Source organism: Ambystoma mexicanum, chromosome 5q (genome assembly GCF_040938575.1).
Source record: "Ambystoma mexicanum isolate Mex_15411 chromosome 5q, UKY_AmexF1_1, whole genome shotgun sequence".
In the NCBI taxonomy this organism is placed as follows: domain Eukaryota; kingdom Metazoa; phylum Chordata; class Amphibia; order Caudata; family Ambystomatidae; genus Ambystoma; species Ambystoma mexicanum.
This window is the reverse complement of record NC_090933.1, coordinates 527,401,062-527,415,298: the sequence shown is the minus strand read 5'-3', so window position 1 is coordinate 527,415,298 and position 14,237 is coordinate 527,401,062. Positions and strand designations below refer to the sequence as shown.

Sequence of the window (14,237 nt, the reverse complement as noted above, 5' to 3'; positions counted from 1 at the left end):
TACCACTCATCTGTGTCTCTTCGCTGACATGAGGGGTTGCTACACTCTGCAGTCTCCCGGCATTTAAAGTCTGCTACCAGCAGAGCACGTTCTGGACTTCACAGCGCCCAGCAAAGTACTAGCCTGCGCCCACCCCCTACTACCGCAAAAAACTTTTGCATGCTTTGGCAGAAGTGTGAACAAAATGCCACAAACCACCCCAGATGGGACTCGAACCCACAATCCCTGGCTTAGGAGGCCAGTGCCTTATCCATTAGGCCACTGGGGCCACTCGACAGAGAAGGGGAAAGTTCTTTCTTTTCCTCTTCTCTCACTGGAGTCACAGGTACTGGCCCACTGAAAAGGGCAAGTTGGCTCACGTCCAAAGCTGCAGTGTCCCAGCACACGCGGGCAAAAGGCACCTGCTTGCACTCGGCTGGACACTTCCGCTTTATGGGACACACGATGGAAAGTGGACTCAATTCCCAGACCTAACTCTTACCTGTTTGGTATTTTGACGCTCGATTGTAAAATATGGCCAGCTGGTAAAAATGACAAAGGGCACTCCAGCGCTGGTCCTTTGGCTGCAGGCGGCGTGTCAGCGGCCTAAAACAGCAAGAAATAGCGAGAGAAATAAAGTGAGAAGCAAGCACCTTTTCAATTGGGCTCTCGGGTCTATGGGACTGGCGTGCAGCCTCTTGATCACAAGCGCAGGTCCAGCGTGAAAGGGCGTGGGAGTGGAGTCACTCTGCTATTAATACCTGGTTGGCCAATCCTCGTTGCAATGGATGGCCATCTGCAGCTTTACTTGTAGCTCCACTGAAGGTATTTTGTTTTGGGCAAAGGGGTGAGATTGTGATTTCCTCTGCGGCAGATGAAGAGAAAGGGCTTTATGCACTACAGGTCCCTGGACAGCCAAGCAAGTGTGAGCCGGAGACTGTGCTTCAGCTCTGAAGCAGTGTATCGAGAGCCTTCGAGGAGGAGGGGAATTAGCTCAGATGGTAGAGCGCTCGCTTAGCATGCGAGAGGTAGCGGGATCGATGCCCGCATTCTCCAGCAAGAAACTTTTCTTTCATTTGACTTTTTTTATTCAAAACTCTTAAATCCTTGCAAATGAGGCATGCGCTGCTGGCTTCAGGGTGTTTACTATCATCCCAAAAGTCTTCCGTCCATTTTCTACTATGCCAAAACGTTACACATTTCTGCACCAAGGCTGGCAGCTGGCGTGAAACTATGCAACAGAGAGAAATAAAATGAGAAGCAAGCACCTTCTCTATTCAGCTCTCGGGTCTATGGGGCCGGCATTTAAAGTCTCCGACCAGCAGGGCACGTTCGGGACTACACAGCGCCCCCCAGCAAAATAATAGCCTGCACCCACCCTCTACTCCCGCATATAACTTTGGCAGAAGTTTGAACAAAATTCCAGGATCTACCCCTGATGGGACTTGAACCCACGATCCTTGGTTTAAGTAGGCCACTGCCTTATCCATAAGGCCACTGGGGCCGCTCAGCCAACAGCTCGAGAGTTCTTTCTTTTCCTCTTCTCTCACTAGTGTCACCTGTACTGGCCCACTGATAACTACAGGAGCATTGGATCACGTCCAAAGCTGCACTGTCCCATAACACGCGTGCAACCTGCACCTGCTTGCACTCGGCTGGACACTTCCGCATCATGGGACACACGTTGGAAAGTGGACTCCGTTTCCAGACCTCAATCTTCCCTGTTTAGTATTCTGACGCTCTATTGGAAAATATGTCCATCTGGTAAAAATGACAAATGCACTCCAAAGCTGGGCCTTTGGCTCCAAGCAGCGTGCAAGTGGCCTTAAACAGCAGGCAAGCACCTTCTCAATTCAGCTCTCGGGTCTATGGGGTTGGTGTGCAGCCTCTTGATCACAAGCGCAGGTCCAGCGTGAAAGGGCGTGGCAGTGGAGTCACTCTGCTATTAATACCTGGTTGGCCAATCCTCGTTGCAATGGATGGCCATCTGCAGCTTTACTTGTAGCTCCACTGAAGGTATTTTGTTTTGGGCAAAGGGGTGAGATTGTGATTTCCCCTGCGGCAGATGAAGAGAAAGGGCTTTATGCACTACAGGTCCCTGGACAGCCAAGCAAGTGTGAGCCGGAGACTGTGCTTCAGCTCTGAAGCAGTGTATCGAGAGCCTTCGAGGAGGAGGGGAATTAGCTCAGATGGTAGAGCGCTCGCTTAGCATGCGAGAGGTAGCGGGATCGATGCCCGCATTCTCCAGCAAGACGCTTTTTCTTCATTTTCACTATTTTATTCAAAACTCACCAATCGTCTCAAATAAAGGCATGTGCTCGCTTCTGTTTTTTTTTACTATCATCCTAAAAGTCTTCCGTCCACTTTCTGCTATCCCAAAGAGTCATCCGCGTGAGGGCCGGCAACAGGCGTGATACTGTGCAACAGGCGCATTGCATGGCATTGGTGACATATTCAGGAAATTCCACTTTGATGCCACCCAGGGCTGTTAACCTTTTATTTCATTTCAATACGATGCTTCGAATAATTGGTTCAAAGTGCGCAGCCTTTGCTCTTTTATTTCGTTTTCATCGGAGCAGGTCGGAGCTGGCACAAGAGTGAGCCCTGTCTGCAGGAGCTCTGATTCCAGAAAGCATATTTTCCCTGTCTTTCTTACCACTCATCTGTGTCTCTTCGCTGACATGAGGGGTTGCTACACTCTGCAGTCTCCCGGCATTTAAAGTCTGCTACCAGCAGAGCACGTTCTGGACTTCACAGCGCCCAGCAAAGTACTAGCCTGCGCCCACCCCCTACTACCGCAAAAACCTTTTGCATGCTTTGGCAGAAGTGTGAACAAAATGCCACGAACCACCCCAGATGGGACTCGAACCCACAATCCCTGGCTTAGGAGGCCAGTGCCTTATCCATTAGGCCACTGGGGCCACTCGACAGAAAAGGGGAAAGTTCTTTCTTTTCCTCTTCTCTCACTGGAGTCACAGGTACTGGCCCACTGAAAAGGGCAAGTTGGCTCACGTCCAAAGCTGCAGTGTCCCAGCACACGCGGGCAAAAGGCACCTGCTTGCACTCGGCTGGACACTTCCGCTTTATGGGACACACGATGGAAAGTGGACTCAATTCCCAGACCTAACTCTTACCTGTTTGGTATTCTGACGCTCGATTGTAAAATATGGCCAGCTGGTAAAAATGACAAAGGGCACTCCAGCGCTGGTCCTTTGGCTGCAGGCGGCGTGTCAGCGGCCTAAAACAGCAAGAAATAGCGAGAGAAATAAAGTGAGAAGCAAGCACCTTTTCAATTGGGCTCTCGGGTCTATGGGACTGGCGTGCAGCCTCTTGATCACAAGCGCAGGTCCAGCGTGAAAGGGCGTGGGAGTGGAGTCACTCTGCTATTAATACCTGGTTGGCCAATCCTCATTGCAATGGATGGCCATCTGCAGCTTTACTTGTAGCTCCACTGAAGGTATTTTGTTTTGGGCAAAGGGGTGAGATTGTGATTTCCCCTGCGGCAGATGAAGAGAAAGGGCTTTATGCACTACAGGTCCCTGGACAGCCAAGCAAGTGTGAGCCGGAGACTGTGCTTCAGCTCTGAAGCAGTGTATCGAGAGCCTTCGAGGAGGAGGGGAATTAGCTCAGATGGTAGAGCGCTCGCTTAGCATGCGAGAGGTAGCGGGATCGATGCCCGCATTCTCCAGCAAGACGCTTTTTCTTCATTTTCACTATTTTATTCAAAACTCACCAATCGTCGCAAATAAAGTCATGTGCTCGCTTCTGTTTTTTTTACTATCATCCTAAAAGTCTTCCGTCCACTTTCTGCTATCCCAAAGAGTCATCCGCGCGAGGGCCGGCAACAGGCGTGATACTGTGCAACAGTCGCATTGCATGGCATTGGTGACATATTCAGGAAATTCCACTTTGATGCCACCCAGGGCTGTTAACCTTTTATTTCATTTCAATACGATGCTTCGAATAATTGGTTCAAAGTGCGCAGCCTTTGCTCTTTTATTTCGTTTTCATCGGAGCAGGTCGGAGCTGGCAGAAGAGTGAGCCCTGTCTGCAGGAGCTCTGATTCCAGAAAGCATATTTTCCCTGTCTTTCTTACCACTCATCTGCGTCTCTTCGCTGACATGAGGGGTTGCTACACTCTGCAGTCTCCCGGCATTTAAAGTCTGCTACCAGCAGAGCACGTTCTGGACTTCACAGCGCCCAGCAAAGTACTAGCCTGCGCCCACCCCCTACTACCGCAAAAACCTTTTGCATGCTTTGGCAGAAGTGTGAACAAAATGCCACGAACCACCCCAGATGGGACTCGAACCCACAATCCCTAGCTTAGGAGGCCAGTGCCTTATCCATTAGGCCACTGGGGCCACTCGACAGAAAAGAGGAAAGTTCTTTCTTTTCCTCTTCTCTCACTGGAGTCACAGGTACTGACCCACTGAAAAGGGCAAGTTGGCTCACGTCCAAAGCTGCAGTGTCCCAGCACACGCGGGCAAAAGGCACCTGCTTGCACTCGGCTGGACACTTCCGCTTTATGGGACACACGATGGAAAGTGGACTCAATTCCCAGACCTAACTCTTACCTGTTTGGTATTCTGACGCTCGATTGTAAAATATGGCCAGCTGGTAAAAATGACAAAGGGCACTCCAGCGCTGGTCCTTTGGCTGCAGGCGGCGTGTCAGCGGCCTAAAACAGCAAGAAATAGCGAGAGAAATAAAGTGAGAAGCAAGCACCTTTTCAATTGGGCTCTCGGGTCTATGGGACTGGCGTGCAGCCTCTTGATCACAAGCGCAGGTCCAGCGTGAAAGGGCGTGGGAGTGGAGTCACTCTGCTATTAATACCTGGTTGGCCAATCCTCATTGCAATGGATGGCCATCTGCAGCTTTACTTGTAGCTCCACTGAAGGTATTTTGTTTTGGGCAAAGGGGTGAGATTGTGATTTCCCCTGCGGCAGATGAAGAGAAAGGGCTTTATGCACTACAGGTCCCTGGACAGCCAAGCAAGTGTGAGCCGGAGACTGTGCTTCAGCTCTGAAGCAGTGTATCGAGAGCCTTCGAGGAGGAGGGGAATTAGCTCAGATGGTAGAGCGCTCGCTTAGCATGCGAGAGGTAGCGGGATCGATGCCCGCATTCTCCAGCAAGACGCTTTTTCTTCATTTTCACTATTTTATTCAAAACTCACCAATCGTCGCAAATAAAGTCATGTGCTCGCTTCTGTTTTTTTTACTATCATCCTAAAAGTCTTCCGTCCACTTTCTGCTATCCCAAAGAGTCATCCGCGCGAGGGCCGGCAACAGGCGTGATACTGTGCAACAGTCGCATTGCATGGCATTGGTGACATATTCAGGAAATTCCACTTTGATGCCACCCAGGGCTGTTAACCTTTTATTTCATTTCAATACGATGCTTCGAATAATTGGTTCAAAGTGCGCAGCCTTTGCTCTTTTATTTCGTTTTCATCGGAGCAGGTCGGAGCTGGCAGAAGAGTGAGCCCTGTCTGCAGGAGTTCTGATTCCAGAAAGCATATTTTCCCTGTCTTTCTTACCACTCATCTGTGTCTCTTCGCTGACATGAGGGGTTGCTACACTCTGCAGTCTCCCGGCATTTAAAGTCTGCTACCAGCAGAGCACGTTCTGGACTTCACAGCGCCCAGCAAAGTACTAGCCTGCGCCCACCCCCTACTACCGCAAAAACCTTTTGCATGCTTTGGCAGAAGTGTGAACAAAATGCCACGAACCACCCCAGATGGGACTCGAACCCACAATCCCTGGCTTAGGAGGCCAGTGCCTTATCCATTAGGCCACTGGGGCCACTCGACAGAAAAGGGGAAAGTTCTTTCTTTTCCTCTTCTCTCACTGGAGTCACAGGTACTGACCCACTGAAAAGGGCAAGTTGGCTCACGTCCAAAGCTGCAGTGTCCCAGCACACGCGGGCAAAAGGCACCTGCTTGCACTCGGCTGGACACTTCCGCTTTATGGGACACACGATGGAAAGTGGACTCAATTCCCAGACATAACTCTTACCTGTTTGGTATTCTGACGCTCGATTGTAAAATATGGCCAGCTGGTAAAAATGACAAAGGGCACTCCAGCGCTGGTCCTTTGGCTGCAGGCGGCGTGTCAGCGGCCTAAAACAGCAAGAAATAGCGAGAGAAATAAAGTGAGAAGCAAGCACCTTTTCAATTGGGCTCTCGGGTCTATGGGACTGGCGTGCAGCCTCTTGATCACAAGCGCAGGTCCAGCGTGAAAGGGCGTGGCAGTGGAGTCACTCTGCTATTAATACCTGGTTGGCCAATCCTCGTTGCAATGGATGGCCATCTGCAGCTTTACTTGTAGCTCCACTGAAGGTATTTTGTTTTGGGCAAAGGGGTGAGATTGTGATTTCCCCTGCGGCAGATGAAGAGAAAGGGCTTTATGCACTACAGGTCCCTGGACAGCCAAGCAAGTGTGAGCCGGAGACTGTGCTTCAGCTCTGAAGCAGTGTATCGAGAGCCTTCGAGGAGGAGGGGAATTAGCTCAGATGGTAGAGCGCTCGCTTAGCATGCGAGAGGTAGCGGGATCGATGCCCGCATTCTCCAGCAAGACGCTTTTTCTTCATTTTCACTATTTTATTCAAAACTCACCAATCGTCTCAAATAAAGGCATGTGCTCGCTTCTGTTTTTTTTTACTATCATCCTAAAAGTCTTCCGTCCACTTTCTGCTATCCCAAAGAGTCATCCGCGCGAGGGCCGGCAACAGGCGTGATACTGTGCAACAGGCGCATTGCATGGCATTGGTGACATATTCAGGAAATTCCACTTTGATGCCACCCAGGGCTGTTAACCTTTTATTTCATTTCAATACGATGCTTCGAATAATTGGTTCAAAGTGCGCAGCCTTTGCTCTTTTATTTCGTTTTCATCGGAGCAGGTCGGAGCTGGCACAAGAGTGAGCCCTGTCTGCAGGAGCTCTGATTCCAGAAAGCATATTTTCCCTGTCTTTCTTACCACTCATCTGTGTCTCTTCGCTGACATGAGGGGTTGCTACACTCTGCAGTCTCCCGGCATTTAAAGTCTGCTACCAGCAGAGCACGTTCTGGACTTCACAGCGCCCAGCAAAGTACTAGCCTGCGCCCACCCCCTACTACCGCAAAAACCTTTTGCATGCTTTGGCAGAAGTGTGAACAAAATGCCACGAACCACCCCAGATGGGACTCGAACCCACAATCCCTGGCTTAGGAGGCCAGTGCCTTATCCATTAGGCCACTGGGGCCACTCGACAGAAAAGGGGAAAGTTCTTTCTTTTCCTCTTCTCTCACTGGAGTCACAGGTACTGGCCCACTGAAAAGGGCAAGTTGGCTCACGTCCAAAGCTGCAGTGTCCCAGCACACGCGGGCAAAAGGCACCTGCTTGCACTCGGCTGGACACTTCCGCTTTATGGGACACACGATGGAAAGTGGACTCAATTCCCAGACCTAACTCTTACCTGTTTGGTATTCAAACGCTCGATTGTAAAATATGGCCAGCTGGTAAAAATGACAAAGGGCACTCCAGCGCTGGTCCTTTGGCTGCAGGCGGCGTGTCAGTGGCCTAAAACAGCAAGAAATAGCGAGAGAAATAAAGTGAGAAGCAAGCACCTTTTCAATTGGGCTCTCGGGTCTATGGGACTGGCGTGCAGCCTCTTGATCACAAGCGCAGGTCCAGCGTGAAAGGGCGTGGCAGTGGAGTCAGTCTGCTATTAATACCTGGTTGGCCAATCCTCGTTGCAATGGATGGCCATCTGCAGCTTTACTTGTAGCTCCACTGAAGGTATTTTGTTTTGGGCAAAGGGGTGAGATTGTGATTTCCCCTGCGGCAGATGAAGAGAAAGGGCTTTATGCACTACAGGTCCCTGGACAGCCAAGCAAGTGTGAGCCGGAGACTGTGCTTCAGCTCTGAAGCAGTGTATCGAGAGCCTTCGAGGAGGAGGGGAATTAGCTCAGATGGTAGAGCGCTCGCTTAGCATGCGAGAGGTAGCGGGATCGATGCCCGCATTCTCCAGCAAGACGCTTTTTCTTCATTTTCACTATTTTATTCAAAACTCACCAATCGTCTCAAATAAAGGCATGTGCTCGCTTCTGTTTTTTTTTACTATCATCCTAAAAGTCTTCCGTCCACTTTCTGCTATCCCAAAGAGTCATCCGCGCGAGGGCCGGCAACAGGCGTGATACTGTGCAACAGGCGCATTGCATGGCATTGGTGACATATTCAGGAAATTCCACTTTGATGCCACCCAGGGCTGTTAACCTTTTATTTCATTTCAATACGATGCTTCGAATAATTGGTTCAAAGTGCGCAGCCTTTGCTCTTTTATTTCGTTTTCATCAGAGCAGGTCGGAGCTGGCAGAAGAGTGAGCCCTGTCTGCAGGAGTTCTGATTCCAGAAAGCATATTTTCCCTGTCTTTCTTACCACTCATCTGTGTCTCTTCGCTGACATGAGGGGTTGCTACACTCTGCAGTCTCCCGGCATTTAAAGTCTGCTACCAGCAGAGCACGTTCTGGACTTCACAGCGCCCAGCAAAGTACTAGCCTGCGCCCACCCCCTACTACCGCAAAAACCTTTTGCATGCTTTGGCAGAAGTGTGAACAAAATGCCACGAACCACCCCAGATGGGACTCGAACCCACAATCCCTGGCTTAGGAGGCCAGTGCCTTATCCATTAGGCCACTGGGGCCACTCGACAGAAAAGGGGAAAGTTCTTTCTTTTCCTCTTCTCTCACTGGAGTCACAGGTACTGGCCCACTGAAAAGGGCAAGTTGGCTCACGTCCAAAGCTGCAGTGTCCCAGCACACGCGGGCAAAAGGCACCTGCTTGCACTCGGCTGGACACTTCCACTTTATGGGACACACGATGGAAAGTGGACTCAATTCCCAGACCTAACTCTTACCTGTTTGGTATTCTGACGCTCGATTGTAAAATATGGCCAGCTGGTAAAAATGACAAAGGGCACTCCAGCGCTGGTCCTTTGGCTGCAGGCGGCGTGTCAGCGGCCTAAAACAGCAAGAAATAGCGAGAGAAATAAAGTGAGAATCAAGCACCTTTTCAATTGGGCTCTCGGGTCTATGGGACTGGCGTGCAGCCTCTTGATCACAAGCGCAGGTCCAGCGTGAAAGGGCGCGGGAGTGGAGTCACTCTGCTATTAATACCTGGTTGGCCAATCCTCATTGCAATGGATGGCCATCTGCAGCTTTACTTGTAGCTCCACTGAAGGTATTTTGTTTTGGGCAAAGGGGTGAGATTGTGATTTCCCCTGCGGCAGATGAAGAGAAAGGGCTTTATGCACTACAGGTCCCTGGACAGCCAAGCAAGTGTGAGCCGGAGACTGTGCTTCAGCTCTGAAGCAGTGTATCGAGAGCCTTCGAGGAGGAGGGGAATTAGCTCAGATGGTAGAGCGTTCGCTTAGCATGCGAGAGGTAGCGGGATCGATGCCCGCATTCTCCAGCAAGACGCTTTTTCTTCATTTTCACTATTTTATTCAAAACTCGCCAATCGTCGCAAATAAAGTCATGTGCTCGCTTCTGTTTTTTTTACTATCATCCTAAAAGTCTTCCGTCCACTTTCTGCTATCCCAAAGAGTCATCCGCGCGAGGGCCGGCAACAGGCGTGATACTGTGCAACAGGCGCATTGCATGGCATTGGTGACATATTCAGGAAATTCCACTTTGATGCCACCCAGGGCTGTTAACCTTTTATTTCATTTCAATACGATGCTTCGAATAATTGGTTCAAAGTGCGCAGCCTTTGCTCTTTTATTTCGTTTTCATCGGAGCAGGTCGGAGCTGGCAGAAGAGTGAGCCCTGTCTGCAGGAGCTCTGATTCCAGAAAGCATATTTTCCCTGTCTTTCTTACCACTCATCTGTGTCTCTTCGCTGACATGAGGGGTTGCTACACTCTGCAGTCTCCCAGCATTTAAAGTCTGCTACCAGCAGAGCACGTTCTGGACTTCACAGCGCCCAGCAAAGTACTAGCCTGCGCCCTCCCCCTACTACCGCAAAAACCTTTTGCATAAGTGTGAACAAAATGCCACGAACCACCCCAGAGGGGACTCGAACCCACAATCCCTGGCTTAGGAGGCCAGTGCCTTATCCATTAGGCCACTGGGGCCACTCGACAGAAAAGGGGAAAGTTCTTTCTTTTCCTCTTCTCTCACTGGAGTCACAGGTACTGGCCCACTGAAAAGGGCAAGTTGGCTCACGTCCAAAGCTGCAGTGTCCCAGCACACGCGGGCAAAAGGCACCTGCTTGCACTCGGCTGGACACTTCCGCTTTATGGGACACACGATGGAAAGTGGACTCAATTCCCAGACCTAACTCTTACCTGTTTGGTATTCTGACGCTCGATTGTAAAATATGGCCAGCTGGTAAAAATGACAAAGGGCACTCCAGCGCTGGTCCTTTGGCTGCAGGCGGCGTGTCAGCGGCCTAAAACAGCAAGAAATAGAGAGAGAAATAAAGTGAGAAGCAAGCACCTTTTCAATTGGGCTCTCGGGACTATGGGACTGGCGTGCAGCCTCTTGATCACAAGCGCAGGTCCAGCGTGAAAGGGCGTGGCAGTGGAGTCACTCTGCTATTAATACCTGGTTGGCCAATCCTCATTGCAATGGATGGCCATCTGCAGCTTTACTTGTAGCTCCACTGAAGGTATTTTGTTTTGGGCAAAGGGGTGAGATTGTGATTTCCTCTGCGGCAGATGAAGAGAAAGGGCTTTATGCACTACAGGTCCCTGGACAGCCAAGCAAGTGTGAGCCGGAGACTGTGCTTCAGCTCTGAAGCAGTATATCGAGAGCCTTCGAGGAGGAGGGGAATTAGCTCAGATGGTAGAGCGCTCGCTTAGCATGCGAGAGGTAGCGGGATCGATGCCCGCATTCTCCAGCAAGACGCTTTTTCTTCATTTTCACTATTTTATTCAAAACTCACCAATCGTCGCAAATAAAGTCATGTGCTCGCTTCTGTTTTTTTTACTATCATCCTAAAAGTCTTCCGTCCACTTTCTGCTATCCCAAAGAGTCATCCGCGCGAGGGCCGGCAACAGGCGTGATACTGTGCAACAGGCGCATTGCATGGCATTGGTGACATATTCAGGAAATTCCACTTTGATGCCACCCAGGGCTGTTAACCTTTTATTTCATTTCAATACGATGCTTCGAATAATTGGTTCAAAGTGCGCAGCCTTTGCTCTTTTGTTTCGTTTTCATCGGAGCAGGTCGGAGCTGGCAGAAGAGTGAGCCCTGTCTGCAGGAGCTCTGATTCCAGAAAGCATATTTTCCCTGTCTTTCTTACCACTCATCTGTGTCTCTTCGCTGACATGAGGGGTTGCTACACTCTGCAGTCTCCCGGCATTTAAAGTCTGCTACCAGCAGAGCACGTTCTGGACTTCACAGCGCCCAGCAAAGTACTAGCCTGCGCCCACCCCCTACTACCGCAAAAACCTTTTGCATGCTTTGGCAGAAAGGGCGTGGGAGTGGAGTCACTCTGCTATTAATACCTGGTTGGCCAATCCTCGTTGCAATGGATGGCCATCTGCAGCTTTACTTGTAGCTCCACTGAAGGTATTTTGTTTTGGGCAAAGGGGTGAGATTGTGATTTCCCCTGCGGCAGATGAAGAGAAAGGGCTTTATGCACTACAGGTCCCTGGACAGCCAAGCAAGTGTGAGCCGGAGACTGTGCTTCAGCTCTGAAGCAGTGTATCGAGAGCCTTCGAGGAGGAGGGGAATTAGCTCAGATGGTAGAGCGCTCGCTTAGCATGCGAGAGGTAGCGGGATCGATGCCCGCATTCTCCAGCAAGACGCTTTTTCTTCATTTTCACTATTTTATTCAAAACTCACCAATCATCTCAAATAAAGGCATGTGCTCGCTTCTGTTTTTTTTTACTATCATCCTAAAAGTCTTCCATCCACTTTCTGCTATCCCAAAGAGTCATCCGCGCGAGGGCCGGCAACAGGCGTGATACTGTGCAACAGGCGCATTGCATGGCATTGGTGACATATTCAGGAAATTCCACTTTGATGCCACCCAGGGCTGTTAACCTTTTATTTCATTTCAATACGATGCTTCGAATAATTGGTTCAAAGTGCGCAGCCTTTGCTCTTTTATTTCGTTTTCATCGGAGCAGGTCGGAGCTGGCAGAAGAGTGAGCCCTGTCTGCAGGAGCTCTGATTCCAGAAAGCATATTTTCCCTGTCTTTCTTACCACTCATCTGTGTCTCTTCGCTGACATGAGGGGTTGCTACACTCTGCAGTCTCCCGGCATTTAAAGTCTGCTACCAGCAGAGCACGTTCTGGACTTCACAGCGCCCAGCAAAGTACTAGCCTGCGCCCACCCCCTACTACCGCAAAAACCTTTTGCATGCTTTGGCAGAAGTGTGAACAAAATGCCACAAACCACCCCAGATGGGACTCGAACCCACAATCCCTGGCTTAGGAGGCCAGTGCCTTATCCATTAGGCCACTGGGGCCACTCGACAGAGAAGGGGAAAGTTCTTTCTTTTCCTCTTCTCTCACTGGAGTCACAGGTACTGGCCCACTGAAAAGGGCAAGTTGGCTCACGTCCAAAGCTGCAGTGTCCCAGCACACGCGGGCAAAAGGCACCTGCTTGCACTCGGCTGGACACTTCCGCTTTATGGGACACACGATGGAAAGTGGACTCAATTCCCAGACCTAACTCTTACCTGTTTGGTATTCTGACGCTCGATTGTAAAATATGGCCAGCTGGTAAAAATGACAAAGGGCACTCCAGCGCTGGTCCTTTGGCTGCAGGCGGCGTGTCAGCGGCCTAAAACAGCAAGAAATAGCGAGAGAAATAAAGTGAGAAGCAAGCACCTTTTCAATTGGGCTCTCGGGTCTATGGGACTGGCGTGCAGCCTCTTGATCACAAGCGCAGGTCCAGCGTGAAAGGGCGTGGGAGTGGAGTCACTCTGCTATTAATACCTGGTTGGCCAATCCTCGTTGCAATGGATGGCCATCTGCAGCTTTACTTGTAGCTCCACTGAAGGTATTTTGTTTTGGGCAAAGGGGTGAGATTGTGATTTCCTCTGCGGCAGATGAAGAGAAAGGGCTTTATGCACTACAGGTCCCTGGACAGCCAAGCAAGTGTGAGCCGGAGACTGTGCTTCAGCTCTGAAGCAGTGTATCGAGAGCCTTCGAGGAGGAGGGGAATTAGCTCAGATGGTAGAGCGCTCGCTTAGCATGCGAGAGGTAGCGGGATCGATGCCCGCATTCTCCAGCAAGAAACTTTTCTTTCATTTGACTTTTTTTATTCAAAACTCTTAAATCCTTGCAAATGAGGCATGCGCTGCTGGCTTCAGGGTGTTTACTATCATCCCAAAAGTCTTCCGTCCATTTTCTACTATGCCAAAACGTTACACATTTCTGCACCAAGGCTGGCAGCTGGCGTGAAACTATGCAACAGAGAGAAATAAAATGAGAAGCAAGCACCTTCTCTATTCAGCTCTCGGGTCTATGGGGCCGGCATTTAAAGTCTCCGACCAGCAGGGCACGTTCGGGACTACACAGCGCCCCCCAGCAAAATAATAGCCTGCACCCACCCTCTACTCCCGCATATAACTTTGGCAGAAGTTTGAACAAAATTCCAGGATCTACCCCTGATGGGACTCGAACCCACGATCCTTGGTTTAAGTAGGCCACTGCCTTATCCATAAGGCCACTGGGGCCGCTCAGCCAACAGCTCGAGAGTTCTTTCTTTTCCTCTTCTCTCACTAGTGTCACCTGTACTGGCCCACTGATAACTACAGGAGCATTGGATCACGTCCAAAGCTGCACTGTCCCATAACACGCGTGCAACCTGCACCTGCTTGCACTCGGCTGGACACTTCCGCATTATGGGACACACGTTGGAAAGTGGACTCCGTTTCCAGACCTCAATCTTCCCTGTTTAGTATTCTGACGCTCTATTGGAAAATATGTCCATCTGGTAAAAATGACAAATGCACTCCAAAGCTGGGCCTTTGGCTCCAAGCAGCGTGCAAGTGGCCTTAAACAGCAGGCAAGCACCTTCTCAATTCAGCTCTCGGGTCTATGGGGTTGGTGTGCAGCCTCTTGATCACAAGCGCAGGTCCAGCGTGAAAGGGCGTGGCAGTGGAGTCACTCTGCTATTAAGACCTAGTTGGCCAATCTTCATTGCAATGGATGGCCATCTGCAGCTTTATTTGTAGCTCCATTACTTTTTGTTTTGGGCAAAAAGGTGACATTGTGATTTTTCCCCTGGCAGATGAAGAGAAGCGACTTTATGCAC

At 50.3% G+C, this 14,237-nt stretch overlaps 18 non-coding genes across 18 annotated transcripts; 10 read left to right on the top strand and 8 right to left on the bottom strand.

Annotated features, from left to right (window-relative positions):
* Positions 1-195: 195 nt before the first annotated feature.
* Positions 196-268, bottom strand: TRNAR-CCU (transfer RNA arginine (anticodon CCU)). Its single transcript has one exon. It is a non-coding gene; the product is annotated as a tRNA-Arg (tRNA).
* A 694-nt stretch (positions 269-962) lies between these two features.
* On the top strand, positions 963-1,035 carry TRNAA-AGC (transfer RNA alanine (anticodon AGC)). Its single transcript has one exon. It is a non-coding gene; the product is annotated as a tRNA-Ala (tRNA).
* A 1,118-nt stretch (positions 1,036-2,153) lies between these two features.
* Positions 2,154-2,226, top strand: TRNAA-AGC (transfer RNA alanine (anticodon AGC)). The gene has a single exon. It is a non-coding gene; the product is annotated as a tRNA-Ala (tRNA).
* A 601-nt stretch (positions 2,227-2,827) lies between these two features.
* On the bottom strand, positions 2,828-2,900 carry TRNAR-CCU (transfer RNA arginine (anticodon CCU)). Its single transcript has one exon. It is a non-coding gene; the product is annotated as a tRNA-Arg (tRNA).
* Positions 2,901-3,594: 694 nt separating this feature from the next.
* TRNAA-AGC (transfer RNA alanine (anticodon AGC)) lies at positions 3,595-3,667 on the top strand. The gene has a single exon. It is a non-coding gene; the product is annotated as a tRNA-Ala (tRNA).
* A 600-nt stretch (positions 3,668-4,267) lies between these two features.
* TRNAR-CCU (transfer RNA arginine (anticodon CCU)) lies at positions 4,268-4,340 on the bottom strand. Its single transcript has one exon. It is a non-coding gene; the product is annotated as a tRNA-Arg (tRNA).
* A 694-nt stretch (positions 4,341-5,034) lies between these two features.
* On the top strand, positions 5,035-5,107 carry TRNAA-AGC (transfer RNA alanine (anticodon AGC)). The gene has a single exon. It is a non-coding gene; the product is annotated as a tRNA-Ala (tRNA).
* A 600-nt stretch (positions 5,108-5,707) lies between these two features.
* Positions 5,708-5,780, bottom strand: TRNAR-CCU (transfer RNA arginine (anticodon CCU)). Its single transcript has one exon. It is a non-coding gene; the product is annotated as a tRNA-Arg (tRNA).
* A 694-nt stretch (positions 5,781-6,474) lies between these two features.
* TRNAA-AGC (transfer RNA alanine (anticodon AGC)) lies at positions 6,475-6,547 on the top strand. Its single transcript has one exon. It is a non-coding gene; the product is annotated as a tRNA-Ala (tRNA).
* A 601-nt stretch (positions 6,548-7,148) lies between these two features.
* Positions 7,149-7,221, bottom strand: TRNAR-CCU (transfer RNA arginine (anticodon CCU)). The gene has a single exon. It is a non-coding gene; the product is annotated as a tRNA-Arg (tRNA).
* Positions 7,222-7,915: 694 nt separating this feature from the next.
* Positions 7,916-7,988, top strand: TRNAA-AGC (transfer RNA alanine (anticodon AGC)). Its single transcript has one exon. It is a non-coding gene; the product is annotated as a tRNA-Ala (tRNA).
* A 601-nt stretch (positions 7,989-8,589) lies between these two features.
* Positions 8,590-8,662, bottom strand: TRNAR-CCU (transfer RNA arginine (anticodon CCU)). Its single transcript has one exon. It is a non-coding gene; the product is annotated as a tRNA-Arg (tRNA).
* A 694-nt stretch (positions 8,663-9,356) lies between these two features.
* TRNAA-AGC (transfer RNA alanine (anticodon AGC)) lies at positions 9,357-9,429 on the top strand. The gene has a single exon. It is a non-coding gene; the product is annotated as a tRNA-Ala (tRNA).
* Positions 9,430-10,019: 590 nt separating this feature from the next.
* Positions 10,020-10,092, bottom strand: TRNAR-CCU (transfer RNA arginine (anticodon CCU)). Its single transcript has one exon. It is a non-coding gene; the product is annotated as a tRNA-Arg (tRNA).
* A 694-nt stretch (positions 10,093-10,786) lies between these two features.
* TRNAA-AGC (transfer RNA alanine (anticodon AGC)) lies at positions 10,787-10,859 on the top strand. The gene has a single exon. It is a non-coding gene; the product is annotated as a tRNA-Ala (tRNA).
* Positions 10,860-11,694: 835 nt separating this feature from the next.
* On the top strand, positions 11,695-11,767 carry TRNAA-AGC (transfer RNA alanine (anticodon AGC)). Its single transcript has one exon. It is a non-coding gene; the product is annotated as a tRNA-Ala (tRNA).
* Positions 11,768-12,368: 601 nt separating this feature from the next.
* On the bottom strand, positions 12,369-12,441 carry TRNAR-CCU (transfer RNA arginine (anticodon CCU)). The gene has a single exon. It is a non-coding gene; the product is annotated as a tRNA-Arg (tRNA).
* Positions 12,442-13,135: 694 nt separating this feature from the next.
* On the top strand, positions 13,136-13,208 carry TRNAA-AGC (transfer RNA alanine (anticodon AGC)). Its single transcript has one exon. It is a non-coding gene; the product is annotated as a tRNA-Ala (tRNA).
* Positions 13,209-14,237: the final 1,029 nt, after the last annotated feature.